A 6,557-nucleotide genomic window follows, 5' to 3' on the forward strand; every position below is an offset into this window, starting at 1 on the left:
TGAACGATATCGGACTATAACCACGCCCACTTTTTCGATATCGAAAATTTCGAAAAACCGAAAAAGTGCGATAGTTCATTACCAAAGTCGGATAAAGCGATGCAACTTGGTAGGTGAGTTGAACTAATGACGCAAAATAGAAAATAAGTAAAATTCTGGACAATGGGCGTGACAGCGCCCACTTTTAAAAAAAGGTAACTTAAAAGTTTTGCAAGCCGTAATTTGGTTGTCGTTGAAGATATCATGATGAAATTTGGTACGAACGTTACTCCTATTACTATATGTATGCTTAATAAAAATTAGCAAAATCGGAGAACGACCACGTCCACTTTTAAAAAATTTGTTTGTTAAGTCAAATTTTAACAAAAAATTGTATATCTTTACAGTATATAAGTCAATTATATCAACATTCAACTCCAGTAATGATATGGTGCAACAAAATACAAAAATAAAAGAAAATTTCAAAATAGGCGTGGCTCCGCCCTTTTTCATTTAATTTGTCTAGGATACTTTTAAGGCCATAAGTCGAACACAAATTTACCAATCCTTGTGAAATTTGGTAGAAGCTTAGATTCTAGGACAGTGTGTTCCATTTCATAGGCACGCGTGCCAAATTTTTCTCTTCTGCTTTCACACGTATAGTACGATAACTGCGCTGCTTTCACACACATATTACCAATCAGTATCAAGCAGTGTTGCCAATACTTAAGCCCCCATTACTGATACTTAGCATAGACTTGACTTGACTTGGCATAAACTTAGCAACTTAGCCACGATTATACTCCACTTGGCGCATAAAATCTGGCATCATAATCAGCGTTGCAATTTATTTTTAAATAAATGTCAATTTGTATGACAAAATGTCAAAATGAAATGGAAACAAACAAATGGCATCTCCAAATGTAAACGTCACTTAGAACTTACATAGAAAATCAAAATTCAACAGACTTCTAAGTCAAGTTAAGTTTTGAGTAATCAGTAACATGCAATGTTCATTTAACAGAACTGTAAGTGACAGTTCGCAAGCCAAGTCAAGTCTATGCTAAGTATCAGTAATGGGCCCTTTACTGTCTCGCTGTGGTCGCGGAAGGGTTTTTCTCCTCATTCAATGCGCAACCATAGCGTACAAGTACAAGTGTGTTGACTTATCTGTCAAGCATTCTGACAGGCACTCGCTGGATTCGGAATGACAGCGAATTCAAAATGGATACCATTACCGAATGCGCCGAATGATTGAAAAATTGAAAAAGTCGAGACGATTGGTAGTCAAAAATGTTGTCGTTGAGACCAAAAATGCGACTCTAGACCTGAGATTTCCATCAGGTGAGCGAGGCTGTTTGTAGTTTTGACGTTTATCGCTTAGTGAACATACTTGTATAGGTACACTATGTGCGCAACTTTCGAGCAGACAAGTCGTTGTAAGTCGCATTCATGGTAGAATTACCAGGTAAAAGCATTAGCGAAAATGCAACCCTTCCGTGTATTTTGTTGTTGCCCATTGTACATAAACTGTCAATCGATCTTTCAGTTTCTTCTGTCAAAAGTGACGGAAGAAGAAAAATGTCACATGTAATTTTCGTCAACAAAACCAAAACAAAAAAGAAAAAAGTTGGATTGCTGATGAAGCTGGATGAAAAAGGCATTTTTAATGGAAAATAAAGGTAATTAGCTGATTTTTAAATGATATATATTTAATTTATTGTTATTATTTATTTACATATAGCAGCTGAATCACTTCAACGTTTCCAGCGCATCAACTCTTGGTAATTCTATACGACAGCATGACACTGATAATATGCGTCCATAAATATCGAGAGAGGTGTTAAAAGACGCGCATTGACCTCGACAACAATAATCAGAAGGCGGAGGTGAATTATTTTGTGTTCGACAAGAGATATTTGCAAAAGAAGTTGAAAATTTTCAATTGAAAATGTTCATGTGCGCGTTGTAATGTTGATGATATTAAGTACCCACAAAAAAAATTGTGAACATAAGTGTTTTGCGCAGATATAGTTTTGGTTCCCAAACCGGTGTTGGCCCCACCCAGATTAATTTTTTATAAGCGCGGCCGAAGGCCACCAGCGCAAAAATACTACGGATCCCACCACGGTCTCGAAGCACTCCGGGGTCATTTTTCGGTTTTTTGGGAATTATCTTTTGAACAAGCTAAAATTTTTCTTTTCCGCCTTCGGATTATTGTTATTGGATTTGGTGCTGCATGTTATCTTGCACTCAAAGAAATGGAATATGATAAGAAATTTATAGATTTTCTGTCGAAACGTTTATATGATCGCATCACTTCAAGATTATCACATGGTATATGTAATGGTGATCCAGAGCAAAGGTATAGTGGTTTATTAAATTTATCATTACTTATGGCCTTAAAAGATGTGGCATTGTCTAGTGCCTCAGCATGTACTTCTGCATCACTGGAACCTACGTGCGATTGGAACTGATGAGGTTTTGGCACATAGTTCAATAAGGTATACGAGTTTACCGTACTGAATTCTTTAGTTAATTTGAAAGTAATTTATTGTTAAATTTTTATAGATTTGGTATTGGTTGTTTTACCGCCATTGAAGAGGTTGATTATATTACCGATACCTGCATCAAACATGTCGAACGTTTACGTGAAATGTCTCCATTATGGGAGATGGTTCTAGAACCAATTGATTTGAAAAATGTCCAATGGTCGCAACATTAATTTTGTTTATGATATATAAATAAGGGACCGTTTTGTATTGTATGCATCTTTTTGTGTATGTATTTATATTCCAAAGCAGTTTAATGTAAAGTGAGATACAACTTTTTAGGAATTATATTGTTCCTACTTTATCTGCCTAAGGTCGTTATTTTGTAGTATTAAAATTATATTGGGAAATGCTATTGCTAAATGTTTTTTGTAGTGGACCTTACTTTCAATACATGTATGTATGAATGCTAACGTTACTGTCTCCAAGAGATGTTGAAAATTTGGGATGAGATTGTATATAAAATGCTGAGTTAATAGTATGTTCATGAATAAGTACTGATTTATTTTAAAATTTCATGTATTTTGTATAGTAAAAATTAAGTAATTTAGTAACCTAATAAATATCGAAGATACATATATACATAATAACGTTTAACGTTGGAAACTCGTCGTGTCGGTATTTGAGGTGCATATTTCTTTGAAGGATATGTACTCCATGTCTTTAGATGTAATCTTTTTTAATTAAAAAAAGCACGGGTGTGTTGAAAATTTCAAATGAGTCGCTATGCCACAGAACTTTCGGGTTCATCGCCATTGCATGGTTGTTTTGATCCAATTTTTCTTTTGGCTCCTCTGATCGGAACCGATTTTGTTTCGGTTTAATTTTTGGATACTAGACAACTTCCGTTTTTTACAAACTCTTGATTAGCACTGCTAAGTCATATACAAAATTATATTATATTTGTTATCTTACAACATTCGGGAAAGAATATTTACATCAAAGACGGTAAATATAGCGATGGAGTGGAGTTGGGCATCAAATTTACTCTCTGAGCTTCCACAATAGGTTACAGGCCTGAAAATGGAGCGAAAAATTAAGCCATTTTAGGGAAGCTAACGCCACAAGCTTTTTCCCAATTTTTTCTCTTCCTTGATCTTGTGGGGTAATTCTTTACTTTAGCTCACAACTGCAAAAACTCGTGCAAAAATATCGGGAGAGGTGTCAAAAAAATGCGTTTTGGACTCAGGACGGCGAATCCGAAAGCGAAAATTAAAAATTTTATTTCTGTCAAAAAATATTCCCAAAAAACTGAAAAATGGCACCGGAGCGCTCCGAAACCGGGGGTGGAATCCATAGTATTTTTGCGCAGGTAATAGTCTAGTTGAGGGGTCGACTGCTAATACGCTACCAAGAGGTGTCAAACGTTCAAAAGATATTAACGAAAAACGGTTCCGGAACCGTAACATAAAACTTAGCAGCCCGCGGGTACCTCCGAAACCGGGGGGTCTTGACATCAGTATTAATAATCCGAAGGCGGAAAATAAAAATTTGAATTCTTTCAAAAGATATTAACGAAAAACCGAAAAAAACCCGCGGGTACCTCCGAAACCGGGGGTGGGATCCATGGTAATTTTGCGCAGAACACCTTTCTGCGTTGGCGGCCTTCGGCCGCGCTTATAAAAAATTACCATGGGAGACCAAATATATATCCGCGCAAAACACTTTTACCCACAGTTTTTTTTGTGGGTACCCAACACCATCAAAATTACAACAGTCACATGAAAATTTTCAACTTTGTAAATATATCTGGAAAGAAATAAAATTTTCAATTTCCGTTTTCGGATTCGTGGTCCTGGGTCGAAAGCGCGTCTTTTGACACCTCTCCCGATATTTTTAGACGAGTTTTAGTAGTTGTGAGCTAAAGTAAAAAATTACTAAATAAATTTTCACATCAAAAGTAAATAAACAAAAAATGTAAACATAAACAAAGTTTGACATTTTATGACCACCTGCGAATGAAAAAACATATAAAATGCAACTCTGATGCTTTTACCTGGTTATTGTACCATTTTCGCATTAAAAATGTTTAATATGAACTGGGAGGTAGATTTTTTAGTTGTTGATAATAGAAAGAGAGGAGCAAAATGCATGGTGTGTCATAAAGAAATTGCGCGTGCAACAAAATTTTTTGTCAAACGCCATTATCATACATGCCATGCTAATGAATTTTATGAGCTCAGTAGTAAGGAGAGGGAAAATTTTGTTCTAAGGCTCAAGAGCAAGTTGAACCTAATTGGTCCCAATAATGAAGGGAACAGGAGTAAGGAAATTAAGGCAGCATCTTATATGGTCGCCATAACTTTAGCAAAAAAATGCCGCCCATATTCAGACGGAATATTTTTTAAAGACCTCTGTAAGGATATTTTTCAATTATTTGGCAAAGAAGGAGAAGAGTTTGGAAAATTATTTGATAAGATTTCACTTTCGAAGCAAAGTATGATTCGCAGAACGGAAAAAGTAAGTAGGTATATTTATTCCAGTGTTATGAAGAATTTGCAGGATAGCTTATATTTTTCTATATGTCTGGACGAAACTACCGACATTTCAAGTACAAGCCAACTTGCAATTTATGTGAAGACAGTAAATAAAAATTTTGAAATTCATGAGGATTTTCTATGTCTCGTTTCAATGCACAGCCACGTGAATGGTAAAACCTTATGAGAAGCAGTAAATACCCAAGTATTCAATAACGTGGATAAAAATGAATTGAGTGCTGTATGCACTGACGGTGCTAAGGTTATGACCGGGAGGGATAAAGGGTTTGTTGGGTTTTTACGAAAAAAGAATGTTAATGTTCCTGCGTTTCATTGCGTAATACATCAACACGCTTTATTTTCGAAGCATCTTAATATGATGAATGCAATGGACTTTGCAATAAAAGTAATTAATAGAATAAAGGGAGGACACAACGCATTGACGAACAGAAAATTTAAAGAATTTTTAGCAGAGGTTGAAGCAGATTACGGAGATCTGCTTTTGTTTACTAACGTTCGCTGGCTAAGTCGCGGGCGAAGTTTGCAACGACTTTTTGATTTACGGGAAGAAGTTATTCAATTTTTGCAACAAAGCCTAGCAGAAAACTGCGCAGAAATGATTTCACATTGAAAAACTACGAATCCATATATGACTTAGCTTTTCTTAGTGATATATCACTCATGTTGAATGAATTTAATCTCATTTTACAAGGTAAAAACAAACATATTTTTGATCTGGTTTCTGCAACAAATCAATTGGGTCATAAGCTCAGACTGTTAAAAAATGAAATTCTTAACAAAAGTTTTACATTTTTACCAAGGACATCAAAAGTATTTGCGGAACTTCCAATTCAAAATAAATTAACAGAGTTTGTAGAAATTATTGATACCTTGATTAAAAAATTTATTGATTTCCATATTATCAAAAATGCAATAGATCTTCACGACAATCCATTAGCATGCAATATTGAAAATTACAGTCAAGAAATTCAACAAGAGCTGAAAATTATGCAAGCCGATCCATCACTGCCCTTTGGCACAGGACTAAAGTTTTGGGAAAAAGTAGCGATGTGTCTTATTCAAAAATAAGGTCTGAAATACTAAAACTATATTCAATGTTTGGTGCCACGTATAATTGCGAAGTCCTTTTTTCTTTTTTAAAAATAGTTAAGTCTAAAAATATTGACATAATTTAATGGATAACCACTTAGAAGATATCTTAAGAATTAATAGATACGAAAATGATGTAAATATTGAAGAACTTGCAATGAATTAAAAAATATTTAAATAAGAATTAATTTTTTATTTTCCTTAATTAATTTTACGAATTTAGTTCCTTAAAGTAAACAAATAAATATTGAGGAAAAATTCACATTTAATTTTTTTTTAATCTCTAAAAGTGAATTTTATAGTTTTTATACTTGAAACTGTCTTTAAACTTCGGTAAATATTTATTTCTTTATTATTAACTTGTTGTTTTTTTGTTGATTCTCAAAGCTAAAAATAACAAAAAAAATTTTCGGTAACATCAATTTGGCTTTTCATACAT

At 34.3% G+C, this 6,557-nt stretch overlaps 1 long non-coding RNA gene across 1 annotated transcript; it reads left to right on the plus strand.

Moving 5' to 3' along the window:
• Nucleotides 1-1,562: 1,562 nt before the first annotated feature.
• On the plus strand, nucleotides 1,563-2,872 carry LOC137233856 (uncharacterized). Its single transcript, XR_010947576.1, has 4 exons — nucleotides 1,563-1,661; nucleotides 2,266-2,344; nucleotides 2,405-2,483; nucleotides 2,551-2,872. It is a non-coding gene; the product is annotated as an uncharacterized lncRNA (long non-coding RNA).
• The last annotated feature ends 3,685 nt before the right edge of the window (nucleotides 2,873-6,557 follow it).

This window comes from Eurosta solidaginis, chromosome 5 (assembly GCF_040869045.1).
Source record: "Eurosta solidaginis isolate ZX-2024a chromosome 5, ASM4086904v1, whole genome shotgun sequence".
Taxonomy (NCBI): domain Eukaryota; kingdom Metazoa; phylum Arthropoda; class Insecta; order Diptera; family Tephritidae; genus Eurosta; species Eurosta solidaginis.